This window comes from Pinus tabuliformis, chromosome J, assembly GCF_031772625.1.
Source record: "Pinus tabuliformis cultivar Carrire ecotype Pingquan chromosome J, CPIR1, whole genome shotgun sequence".
NCBI classification, from domain to species: Eukaryota; Viridiplantae; Streptophyta; class Pinopsida; order Pinales; family Pinaceae; genus Pinus; species Pinus tabuliformis.
The window spans coordinates 518,228,634-518,243,512 of NC_142295.1; the positions used below are offsets into that span (position 1 = coordinate 518,228,634).

General features: G+C 35.5%; 1 pseudogene; it reads left to right on the top strand.

The window, feature by feature from the left end:
- Window positions 1-14,553, top strand: part of LOC149228031 (transcription factor MYB41 pseudogene) — a 40,778-nt pseudogene extending 26,225 nt beyond the window's left edge.
- The last annotated feature ends 326 nt before the right edge of the window (window positions 14,554-14,879 follow it).

The following is a 14,879-nucleotide window of genomic DNA, read 5'->3' on the forward strand; positions in this document are numbered from 1 at the left end:
AAATAGATATGAATAACTTGAGGTCAAGGAAAATAAATCTGCTGGTGGCATTCTTACTCTTTGGGATCCTTAGAACTTTGGATTGCAGGATGCAGAGACGTCCAGAAACCACCTTCCTTTGATTTTCCAACCTGTGGGTGATAGGCAGTGTTACATGACCTCCAATGTCTATGTCCCTCAACCACTGGAAGATAAACTTCGACTCCTCACTTCTCTGGAAGAAATGAAAAAGAGATACCCTGCTTTACCCTAGATTATAGGGGAATATTTTAACATGATAAAATCTCTCAAGGAAAAAAAAAGGGGAACTAGAACACTTGGAAGGGATTCAGTTGCCTTCAAGAACATCCTAACCAATATGAAACTGGTGGATATGGACACTGGCAATGGGATTTTCAAATGGAATAACAAAAGAGGGGCCTCTACCCAAGTAGCCTCAAAATTAGACAGATTTATCATCTCAGAGGATGTTCTACTCACTGGGAGGAGCCTGACAGCGTTCATCCTAGCTTTTGGTGGTTCTGACCACTGGCCCATGCAATTGGAGACTTCTCTAATCGGTAAACCAAGGAATAGCCCCTTGAGGTTTGAGAATGTATGACTCATGCACTCAGATTTCCTCACAAACATAGAGAAATGGTGGAAAGAATAGCTTCACCTACAAGGTACAAAGATGTTCCTTCTACATCACAGGCTCAAACACATTAAAGGTAGACTCAAAGAGTGGAACAAGAATGAATTTGGAAACATCTTCAAAGGTAAAAGAGAAGTGGAAGGGAAACTAAAGCAAATGAACCATATTCTCATCACAGAAGGATACTCAGGGGAAATGAAAAAGCTTGCAGAATCACTTCAGAATGAATGGGAGAACAAACTTCTACAAGAGGAAATATTCTGGAGACAGAAATCCAGAGTCCAATGGATTAAGGAAGGGGAGAGAAACAACAAATTCTTTCACAAATCCACCATAGCACACAGAAGCAATAATAGAATTGTGAAACTCATAGATCAACATGGAACAAAGAAAAATACTCATGAAGAGATGGAAGAGGTTCTGGTCTAGCATTTTCAAGAAATTGCTAAGGAAACCATAGTAGATAGATCACAGTTTACGAGAAGATTTACTCAATATATTCTTAAACTGGTCTCTAGGGAAGACAATCATAATCTCAACAGACCAGTAACAAGGAAGGAACTTGAGGAAGTCATCAAAGGGATGCATAATGGGAAAACTCCAGGCCCAGATGGCTTCAATGTGGAATTTTTCAAAACATGTTGGAGGATTGTAAAGCATGATATACTGGAGGTAGTGGAGGACTCGTGAAGATCGAAATCTGTCTTGCAGGCGCTCAATGAATCTTTCGTAGCCCTAATCTCCAAACACGAAAGGGTCAACTCTCCAGACAGATTTAGACCTATAGCATTATGCAATGTCGTGTACAAAATTATATCCAAAGTAATTTCCGACGGACTCAAACCCCTCCTCCAAACCCTAGTGTCAGAGGAGCAAACAAGTTATGTGGAAGGGAGACAAATTCTCGATAACATAATTCAATCCCATGAAGTGGTTCATTTACTCAACAACAATAAGCAGGCAGGGTTGATAATTCAGTTAGACATAGCGAAAGCTTATGATAAACTTAGTTGGACTTACATAATAAAGGTGTTAAAAGCCTATGGATTTGACTACTATTGGGTTAGGTGGCTCATGGCTCTTGTAAACACTGTTAGCTATTCAATTCTTCTCAATGGCTCTCCTTCCAAAACCTTCAAGCCTACAAGGGGTCTCAGGCAAGGTGATGCTCTTTCCCGTTTCCTTTTTATTCTAATGATGGAATGGTTAGGTAGAGAAATCAAAGCTACCAAGGAGGAAGGAAGCATTCAAGGACTGAGACCCACTCGAGATGGAGACACGGTGACACATCAACAATTTGTGGATGATACTATGCTTCAAGGCATACGTAAAATCAAAGAAGCCAAAGCATCCAGGAAAAAATTGCATGAGTTTGCAATGGCTGCAGGCACTGAGGTAAGTCTTACAAAATCAAAAATCTTCTTTTTCAATACTGATATTTTTATTCAGAGAAACCTATCTAGAATTTTAGGCTTTCAAGGAGATTCATTGCCCTCGAAGTATCTGGGAGTTCCCCTCTCCGACAAACCATTGCAAAAACACATCTGAGAACCTGTTTTGAATAAATTGAAAGAAAAAATCAGCAAGTGGACAAACAGAGCCCTAAATTTAGTAGGGAGGCTGATTCTCGCTAAGGCAATCATCCAAACCATCCCTATTTTTATGTTATCTGCCATTCTGGCACCAACTAGAGTCATTAATCAAATTAGAAACATTTAAATAGATTTTCTTTGGGGAAAAGGTGAAGAGAAGAAGAAATGGGCTCTAGTGGCTTGGGACAGGATATGAAAACCTAAATCCCATGGTGGTTTGGGTTTACATGACCCAGAAATTCTAAACCGAGTTCTGGGTGCAAACGTTTGGTGGAGATGGCTGAAGTAAATACAAGCCCCCTGGGATAAACTATGGAAACAAAAGTATGCAATGAATTGGTAGGAAATGAACCTTATAAGTATGACAGGACAAGTGAAAGGTTCACAAGTATGGAATAGGGCCTGGGAGAACAAAGCCTTAGTTCAAAAACATAGTTTCTAAGAGATCAGAAGTGGAAAATGGGCTAGATTCTGGGAGGACAATTGGCAGCAGGAAGGCAATCTTAGCAGTGAGGAATTAGTAAGTATCTAGGCAGATACCATAAAAAAAGGATTAATTAGGGTGAGTGACTATTGGGATCAGTCAAGGAACAATGGAAAATGGAGAATATGGAAACTTCCAGTTTACAATGAGATAAACAGGCTGAAAACTCAAGCTAAATCCCTTGAAGATATTCTGTACAAAAGGCAAACTCTAACCTCAACTTTAGATGATCAATTAAGATGGGGAAGTAATAAGGCAGGTATCTTCAACCTTAAATAACCAAAAGAATAGCGATAGAGCTTAACTTCCTAAGCACTGACATGACTTGGAAAAACCTTTGGACTAACCCTCATTGGATGAAGATCAAATGATTCAAGTGGATGGTTCGACAAGGCATGATTCTCACTTGGGAAAATCTAAGAAAGAGAGGCTTCGTTGGCCCCTCCAGATTTCACCTGTGTGGACAATAGGAAGAAACCTCAAATCATCTCCTCAATCTATGCTCCTTCACTGTCACATTATGGAACTGGGATAGATATGTCTTTGAGCAGACAGATAGGTAGGAAAATGATATCATTGCTACGCTAAAGAATTGGAGACAAGATTTCTCGGAGAATGAGACAATAAACATAGCCTGAGCTTTGACTCCAGGGTTCATAATCTGGAATGTTTGGAAGGAGCGCAACAACAAGATTTTCAAAGACAAAATAGGCCCAGTGAGCATAATCATCAAGCTAACTCTTAAGCAACTCAAGGAAACAATTAACACCCTTGGGAGCTTCTCTACTGATAAACCCATAGGTCATAGAGAGGCAAGCATCTTGGAAAAGTTGGAGCTTCAGGCACATCTCCCTCAAATCCCTCTGTAGATCAACAAGAATACCTCAAAAGGAGAGGCTTTCTGGCACCCCCTTCTCAATGTTTTCTAAAATTTAACGTAGATGGAGCCTCTAAAGGAAATCCTAGAGATGCTGGGTATGGAGCAGTCATGAGAGACGAGAAGGGAAACATAAATTTAATTTTCTACAGTTATCTTGGAAATGCTACCAACAATATGGTTGAACTCATGGCAATGGAACTATGCTTGGAAAAACTAATCAAGTAAAACATGCATAATGTCATCATTGAGGCTGACTCGAAATTAGTCATTAATTCAGTCAAGCGGATAAGTGCAGGATCTGTACCAGAGAAAATTTCAGGTCACTAGCATCTTCTGCAATTCTATCACAAAATTGAAGCACACCTAATAATTCTAAGAACTCTCAGATTTGTGCATGTTTGCACGGAAGCCAACAAAGTAGTGGACTCGCTAGCCAATTAGGGGGTTAGAAGCAAACAAACTGACATGTGTTACAGGTGGGAGGAGGTAACAGAGATGAAGTTGGGATATGAATGCTCATCTCGGGCTCTCATGGACAAACAACAATATCAGAATAGACCAAGAGACAATGTTTTACCTTTAGTCAATGAGGAATAAGAACATAGTAGAGTTTTTTAAAAAGGAAGAGCACTTTAGGACCTCTTAGAAAGTCAGCAAAGTCTACATTAGACTGGGAGCTACAATGAGGAAAAGCTTGGAGGAGATGTGTCACCAAGAAAAATGTCAACAGGAAACAACAGGCTACCGAGAAGATCGACATAGGGATTCTAGGCAAGAGGCGACCCTTCCAGACGCGTCTTCCATGAGAAGTGTAGCGGGGGCAAGGGGAAAAGAAAAATAGAGTCCAGAACTACTTGGGATAAACCACCTTCATCGGGCACCCTATAGCCCAGAAGCGGTTTTCCTGAAAGTCAGGCAATGCCACTTAGCGACCAATGCGTGGCAAGGGAAGGAGAGAGCTTATCTCTCTCATCGCATGGTATTCCTCAAGTTTCTGTGCTACGGGACTTTGATTTTGGCCATCGGATCAGAAGGGGGTAGATCTACAGCCATAATTCATTGTGAAAGTTTGTGAGCTGAGATGGTCAAAACCGCTTACAGTTTACCACTCTTATCGGGAGCCCTTGAACCCAAAAGCTATTTTTCAAAAAAGTTGGTGATGCCAATCAGTGAACAACATGTGGTGGGGGAGCATGAGGGAATACTGCCATCATCGCGCAGTATTCCTTGAGCTTTCTAGGCTGTGTGATATGGATAGTAGCCGTCAGATTAGAAGGGGAATATCAACGGCTATAGTTGGTCTAGCAGTTTAGTGGTTTTCTATGGGCTATTGCTCCATGTGTTACAAAGTTATGCCATTAGATTATAAGGAGATAGATCAATGGCTGCGGACAAGCATTCCGACTTGGGGGTCCATGTCTTTGCTTGTGGGTCCATGTTAGTTTAGACTTTGGGTTTTGTTTGTATAAGTGGGGCTTTTTGTTGTGGGCACTTTGGGTGTTTTCTTTGGGGTTTTTCCCATCTTCCCTTTGTGGGGTTTAGCACCTCTAAGCGCTTGTTGTAAACTTTGTACATTATTTTATTTCCTAAGTCAATAGAAGGTTCGTCTCTTGCTTCAGCAAAAAAAAGATAATTAATTTTTCATAAGTACATCAAACTTTATTTTACATCAAATAATGATACAATAGAAATACAACAATGAGTTTTCAAGATAAATAACCTAGTTGATCACACAATCAACTTGGTTGAGAAAATTTCTCAACTGCAAACCAATCTAGGAAGCATCAAGTTGAGTTATATCTCTCAAGCAACTAGATCTAAACAACTCCTAAAATCTAGGAACAATATCCTTTACATAGAAAGCATCACTACTATGACAAGTAGGAATTATATTCTCGAACACTCCTCGTTAATGTCAATTTATCTTAATCTTGAAAAAAACTCTAACTGTTGCCTAACCTGGTTTTTACAAACATTATCAAAAGAATATGTTGGCATCCATATAAAGGAACAATCATCCACCATAATGCATGGGTCACTAGCCACTAGAATAGTAATTCTACTAGGATGTCACTTCAATACATTTTTTATTCAACTGTCATTATCTTTGTACTTGATCTTGTACATGTAAGTCCTCCTCCATCATCATCCTTGTTTTTCTTGAATTTCTTGTAACCATGCTTTGGGTTTTATTGGTTGATCCTCAACCATGCTCAGGGTTTTTTAGCTCACCCTAGACCATGCCACAAGAATCCATGTCCACTTCCCTCTCACAAGTGGTTTCTGGCTTACCACAAACCTGTAGTACAAAGTGGTTTCTAGCTTACCATAAACCTATAGTACAAAGTGGTTTCTAGTTTTCTAGAGACCCACACATACAAGATGGTTTTAATATTACCATGAACTTCATGAGGGTACACATGCCTTATCAAGCTTACATCACAAGTGACTCAAGTACATACACACCTCATCCATGGAGAGATCAAGTAAATACCTTTCAAGGACCACTATAAAACATCATATAATTGCTTACAATTATAGTGTATGACTCACACTATAATATGATGACTATAAATTATTATTCGACACACAATACAATCTTATGCACCATCTCAACCACTAGTACAACCATTATTCTCTGTTGTTGCACCATTCTTCCTTCTCTATATAACACAAGAGATAATAGCTTGAATGTATGACAAGAATATGATCTTCCTCCTTTATAGTTGTTAACAGCATGAGTGTCTTAATGTTTCATCTTGGTTTAATATTTGCCTTGGAATTTCTCCTTTTGATAAGGTAGTTATTAGAGTAATCACTCTAACAAACTCACACTCCCAAATTGAGTTATCTAGAATCAATATTTCTATTATAGAGACTCCAAAAAAAAATAAAAATTAAAAAAAATAAAGTCTCACCATAAAAGTGTTTTCAAAAAATTTATCTAATGCATGCCATTTTCTTTCTCCACATACAAAAATAAGACACCAAAAGGACAACACATTTGAAATAGGAGATCCTTGGATTGAGAATCATTATTCATTGACTATGTGAGGTGATAAACTAGAGATTTTTTTAGCAAGCTCCACAATTAATGTAGCTTGTCCATGCCCATACTTACCAGGTACATGAGAGGATCATAGCTGCAAGTAATGAAATTGTCGAAGTAGTAGCAGATGACCTTTGGGTAGCCCATTCCAGCAGAATTCTTCCACACCACATGGGTGTTCTAGTTGTGTTATTCAAATCAGTTGCACATATGAGTTGCATAATTGAAGAATCACTGCTCCATCTGGTGTTTACATCCTTTCACTGTAGCTTATCTCTACGTGATTCCCATAAGCTACTTTTTCCATATGGGCCATTCCAATACTTCAAAGCATAGTCACTTTTCTCTAGTTGGCACATACCTATGCCTAGCTAGTGACTTAAAGCAATCGAATTATCCATTGTGCATTTAATATCAAAATTATAAAATGATTTTTGAGTGAATAAGAATGATGTCAAATATAGTTGAGAGGTAACACTTGCGCTTGAATTGGCCTTAGCTAGAATGCTATTTTTCATATGTGAATCTTCTATCTGCACCTTCTAGAGTCATCGCTTGCATTTAAATGTTTTCTCTTCTTCCAAAATATTCATTCAGCTCTAAGAGAGCCATCTCAGGGGTTCTTTCATTAACTAACTGATAAAAACTTGCAGGAGTAGCCCTAGATTGAGATTTTCTATTCAGAGAGAATGGCATGAAACCGAAAATCTCAGTAGCCTAACTTATGGTACATTGCAAGAAATACTAAAATAATCATAGTGTAATTAAGTCATCGGGCACAAAATCTACAAAGAAAAAATTACCTTTAAGGGACTTTTGAGGTCTAAAATGGGCCTCCTAAGAAAAATGTACAACAAAAATAAACCTTATAAGAACCAAATACGATTCAAGATGATGATGTCAACCATGGGGGTTGATTCACCATTTCTGGAGTAAAAAAGTAAAAAGATTAAAAAATAATAAAATAATAAAACTTCTTTTTCAATTTGTATTTTCAACTTATCTACCTAAGGTTTTACTCTAATTTTTAGAGGGAGTACTCATTGGATGCAAATTTTAATTCGTCATCCAAGGAGTATCCATGTTGAATACTTTTGATGGACTCGACTACATGAAAAATGTGAAATACATGAAAAAACATGGTTACAATCCCGTTTTTCATGTATTTATCATGTTTTGTGTAGCACAATCCATCGAAAGTATGCAACATGAGTTGAAAAAATAGTTTTTTCTCTTTTCCCTCTAAAATTTGATGATGTAATCTAATCCTATTTTATTATTTATACTAATATTTTATAATTTCCTTAGGAGGCCCATTTTAGACCACGAAATTCCCCTAGTTCAACAACGATTCATTACCAAGTATGAGCTTGAGCAGTAGAATCCCCATGATGCATCTTCTTTGATTATATCTAAATACCACTGGCAGTAGTTGGATCAGACCCATGAGAGAAAATGAATGGAGCTATTATTGCTAATCCTAGCCTTGAATTGCAACAACACCTGTAGGTCTCCTCCCCAACCTTGTGGCTAACAGCGGGAAAACAACTTCACAAATTGTGGTGATTTGCTTAGAGTTTCCAAATTTTTTGGATGTGATAAGAAGATCGAAATGCAAAATTCTAGATACAGTGTTGCATTGTACATCGATTTAAAAAAGCATAGCTCTGCAATTCCTTGCGGCTATGATACTAGCCTGCATATGAATGCCCACATTATCAACATCCACCTTTTAGGCCATAAGCATAACCTCACTTGGCTACAAATACTAAAAGATCCTCTTCTCCTCCCATATGTTTAGGAAGTTCTCTTCATAGCAACAACTCATGTCTACTTTGGATGTGGGATTCTCCTTACGTCGTTGGATTCATGAAGATCTCATGCCCTCTATTGAACACATGGTAGCTATCTTTGTCACAAGGCTCTTAATTATGCCCATAGGCATACCCTATCGGAAGTGGGCACTTCAAACTATTCTTAATTATAGATTTAAATAGAGTGATTAAAGTGAAAGATGTTAACATATTCTTCTCAGTGTCTTTAAATCAATGTAGTTTCAATTATTAACTTCTTTGGATATCTAAACCATATATTTAAACCATACTTAACTTAAAAAAATATTATTTATGATTAAAAATTTACTAGATAATTAATAATTCACCCCCTTAAAAAAATTAATGAAAATTAAATTCACTTCCTTGAAATGTGGCTTTGTAAAATGCACATAACTTATTTTAAAGGTGACTTCACCCTAGAAAGGCACATTAGACTATGAAACATCTCCTCTAGCCACGTGTCCATTGCCATATAAGAATACATTTTCATGTTTGTGATACAGGTTTGTAATAGAGTACATAACTTATTTTAAAAGGTGGCTTCACTCTAGAAAGGCACATTAGATAATGAAACATCTCCTCTAGCCCCATGCCCATTGCCATTTAATAATAGATTTTCAGGTTTGTAATACAGTTTATAATATAACATTTTCCAGTGTAATATAAAGTTCTTATAGTGTAACATTTTCTACTGTAAGTTTATAATATAACGTATTAATTTTATAATATAATATAATGTTTTTAGATTTATAATATGATATAAAATTTTAGGTTTTAGCGTTAGGTTTAATGATTAGGGTTTTTAATATTAGATTTAATATTTAATTTCGATAATATTCGGGTTATGCTTAATAATAATATAACAATATTATTTTATGTTTATAATAATATTAAGTTAGTATAGTAATGGTTTTTTTAGTTTTTCAAGTGGTCTAAGTTTATTAGAGATTACATCAAGCTTGACATGTGGCTTGAGAAACCACGATTCATAGGCATTTAAGCTATCAAAATAACCCAAGGATTGCACCCGACCTAGGCCACACCAACCATTAACATTACTAGATTTTTGTCCACAAAGTTTTGAATTGGTGACCTTCACATCAGAGAGTGACTTAACAGTACACCCCATAACCGTCTATTCTACACACTATGGGCTACTATATTAATGGTTAATAACATTATTATTGATATTTTAACATTAAATCTCACCAATATTAATAGTAATATTTAGATAATATTAATAATAATTATATGATATAAATATTAATTATTAGTGGTATTTTCTTTAGAAAAATATTAATAAGGTTAATATTAATAATATTAGAATTAATAATAATATTATTAGTAATTATAATAATGTTGCATTAATATTTTATTATATTAAGAGCATTACATTAATAATAATAATAATATATTATTAATGTAATAATAATATTCCAGGTAATAATTTAATTGTATGTTAATATTAATGTTATTAATAACATTATTAGTAATATTTAATAATAATAAAAATAACAACAACGATAACAACGTTCACATTAATATTAAAAACATTTTCATAATAATATGTTTCCAATATAATTATGGTCTCCAATCTGTCTCAACCAACACCATTTTTTGGTTTCAAAACCTATTGTCAAGTGTCAACCATGAAGGCCTATGCTCGATGACTAGGGTTAAACATAGTCGAACCATGGCTAACCATCAACAACCACCATTGTAGTAGTAACCATAGTTAAACCATGGTCAACAATAGACAAACCACAGTCAAAATATGGTAAACCATAATCAAACTGTATTGAAAACATGGTTAGATATAGACAATCACATTTAACTGTGGTTGAACATAATCAAACCATGGTTAACTATAGTCATACATTTGTTAACCATAGTCATTCATACTCAATACATAGTCAACGATGTTTAAACATGGTGAACATAGACAACTATAGTCAACCATGCACAACAATAGTCAAACAATTGTTAAACATAGTCATGTTCATCCATGGTTAAACCATTCTCACCCATAGTCAATGTTTAATTAAAATGTTTAGTAACATTAATATTAATATCATTTAAAACATATTGATTTACTAATGTGTTGACTACGTTTGATAATCAATACTCTTCAACTTCGGTCAAACATAATTGCCTATTGTTATTATTGATTAATATTAATAGTCAACCACATTAGTCAAACATAGCCAAACAAAGTCAAATTTTAAATAGTTGACCATGATCAAACATGTCCAACCCTATGTTTACCATATTTGATAATAGTCAGACTTGTTCACCCATAGTCATCCTCAGTCAATGTAACTAAACCATATTTTATTATAGTCAAGCATGGTTGACCAAAGTCAAACATTATCAACCTTAGTCAACTATGGTCATCCTTGGTTGATCACAAACAAGATTAAAAAATGTTTAATAATAACATATTAATATTAATAAAGTTGACTAATAACAATAATATTAATATACATGATGGTTAGTTCAATTGGTCAAGTCCTCATTGTTAAAGCACATTCGCACTTGAGAGGTCACGAGTTCAATTCTCTTAACATTCTCGGGATTAGGCTCTGTCGTTGAGCCGATAGGAAGTGATCCCTTTAGGTGGATGTGTCTAGTACAAATATTCCATGAACATAGTGGTCACTGATTATCTGGAGTTCGTAAACTCTCTCTCTCTCTCTATATATATATCAAAATCATACAAAAATTTATTCAGTGTATTGTGACAATGTTTGTCACATTATGACATTGAATAAATCTTTGTATGATATATATATATATATATATATATCTATATATATATATATATATATATATATATATATATATATATATATATATATATATATATAGATATATATATATATATATATATCATACAAAGATTTATTCAATGTCATAATGTGACAAACATTGTCACAATGCCACAACCATTGTCACAATGTTACATTACATTGTAATTTATCCAATGTCGCAATGTGACATTACAAAATGTAGTAAAACACATTTAATAATATGGTTGACTATGGTCGATGATGTTTAACTATGTTTGATAATCAACAATGTTCAACTTCGATAAAACATAATCACCTATTAATATAAATAATCGAACATGTTGTAACATCAGAACGGTACAAAAATCTATCAAATGTCACAATATGACAAACATTGTCTCAATGTTACATTTCATTGAAGTTTATTTAACGTTGCAATTCAACATTACAAAATTAGTTAACCACATTTACTAATGTAGTTGACTATGTTGGACTATGTTTGATAATCAACACTCTTCAAGTTCGGTCAAATATAATTGTCTATCAATATTATTTATTAATATCAATAATCAAGCATAGTGAACCACATTAGTCAAACAAAGTCAACCTATATAGTCAATTTTTAAATATTTGACTTGATCAAACTCGGTCAACCCTATGTTTACAATATTTAACAAGAGCCAACCTTATTCACTCATAGTTATCTTTAATCAACATAAATCAAACATATTCAATTATAGTCAACCATGGTTGACCAAAGTCAAACATTGTCAACCTTAGTCAACTAAGGTCATCCTTGATCAGTCACAATCAACCATGACCATTCATTATGGTCAACCAATATTGCTATAATTAGAATAGTTGAACATTGTCAACCCAGGTCTCTATGGTTGAATATGGTCAAGCATAATGGTCAATCAATTTATCTATGGTTAACCATGATCAACCATAGTCAACCATGTTCAACCATGGTTCAATAAAGTCACCCATCTTCACCTATGGTTGAATAAGGTCAACCATGGTCAAAAATGGTTAAATATGGTCAACAATAGTCAACCATGATCAACCATAGTCGAATTTTTTCAACCATGATCAACCATAGTCAATTTTTTTCAACCCTGATCAAGGTCTCTCTCGTTGAATTTTGTCAAACATGATCAGACATGGTGAACTGTAATGAACCATGGTTGAATATGCTCAGCTATGGTTGAGTATGGTTGACCATGGTTAACCATGGTCAATCAATGTCAACCATCATTAACCATGATCAACCATGTTCAACAATGATCCACCATGGTTAACCATCGTCAACGATGGGTATAATGATCAATCAATGTCTTTATGATCAACCATGGTCAACAAAGGTTGAATTTTTTCAACCATGATAAAGGTCTCTCTAGTTGAATTTCCTCAGCCATGATCAACCATGGTCAATTATGATGAGTCAGCTATGATCAAATGTGGTCAATCATGGTTAACCATGATCAACTATGGTCCACCATTGTCAATCAATATCAACCATCGTCAACCATGATCATCCATGTTCAACCATGATTAACCATGGTCAACCAATCGCGATCATCAGTCAATGTCTTTGTAGTCAACTATAGTCAATGTCTCTATGGTCAACCATGGTGACCCATGATCAACCATTGTTGACTATGATCATCTATGGTCAACCATGGTTAATTATGGTCAACCATGGTCAATCATGATCAACCATGGTTAAATATCATCAACCATGATCAACCATGAGCATCATTTGTCAACCATAGTCAACCTAGAACATTACATGCTCTATTGACTCCTAATATCCAACCATGGTCAACCATGGTTAGAATGGTGAACATGGTCAACCAAGGTTTCTATGGTTGAATATGGTCAACCATAGTGCTCAATCAAAATCTCTTTGGTTAAATATGGTAAATAATGATCAACCCTATCAACCATCTCAACCTCATCAATCATGGTCAATGAATCCACCCCACACATGTTGGCTACAACTGGCACAACCACATTTACTAATGTGGTTGATATACATAGATCAATATCATTTTCCACCTTTTATTAGTAAATGTGGTTGTGCTAGTTAATAAGATAATGGAAAAACTACTCACAAACAACACACTCTATTGTCTTGGATTTTCAGCCCTCTTGTGGGAGTATGCCCAAACCAAGCTAGCAAATTAATTTTTCATAAGCAGTTGTATTTTACATCAAATAATAATATAATAGAAATATAGGAATGGGTTTTCAAGATAGAAAAACTATTTGATCACACAATCAACTTGCTTGAGCAAATATGTCAACCACAAACCAATCTATTAAACATCTAGTTGGATAGTATCTCTCAACTAACCACATCTAAAAAAACTCATAAAAACTAAAAAAACACTACTTAAAAAAAATTAAATAAATAAATAAAAATCACACCTACAAATAAAAATTATATTTTCTAACATCTAGTTCAACACACCGCATTATCACCAACTCACCATCACCCAACCTGCATGGAAGTATACATCTATATACTTCAAAATATCCATTTGTTTCAAGATGGATTTTGTTTGAAGACTTTGAAACTTAGACAAAGTTGTTCGTAATGCAGGAGGGACATCATACATTCCACACCATCGTTCAAAATTAATGTAGTTTTCTTACATTGCCTTCCTTGAAGTATTATGCCAAACAATCCATTTCCAAGATATTGAAGTATTTCATATTAATATATAAATAATCAATGAACCACGGCCACTACTGGTGGGTTATGCATTGTCCTCTGAATCTTCTTTCGAGAGATTATACTTACCCTCTGTATGTCTTTTCCGGCTTTGAAAAAATATTGAAGTCATGTTGCTTGTACTTTGTTGATTTGTAGATGGTCAGCTATCGCCTCTCATATTCCAGGAAGAACGGATAACCAGATAAAGAATCGCTGGAATACTAAACTGAAGAACCAACTTCCCTTAATGGGAATCGATCCAGTCACCCACATGCCACTTCCTACGCCAGATGATATGTATTCATTCGTAGCATCCTCTTCAAGTGTTGAATCTTCCGTAGTTGCGAGATGCAATACTGTGGTCGTTGAACCTGAATTAGGACGAATGGCCGGAGGCTATGTGAATAACATGTGCAGTGGGCAACCATCCCAAATTGGGAATCTCTTGATCACAATTAACAACACTGTCAAACCTCCGGTGTGGTCTCAACTACCAGGAGCACGCCCATCCTGTGAAAACTCGTTGCCATTACCCTCTATTTCAATGTCTATTTCAATGGATCGATAACTCCCGCCTAGTGCATCAGGATGGCTACATGGCTTCCAGAACGAGATCAATCAGGATTTTAATTCAAGGCTGAACAATCCTATTTAGTATAATGGCTTTTCACAAAAAGCTTTACAATTCTCCAACATGGAAAGGAAATCAGAAGACGTGGCTGACATGAAGCCATGTACGACGAGTGCACGCCTTCGTGCAAGGGAGGAACATCAGAAATTCTTGAAAACGCCATTCAATATTACCCGGATGACCCGTTCGGATCATCGGTAATTACTGGAGATACACCAACAGCAAGAGAAGATGTACTAAATAAGGGGGGTGAAAATAACTAC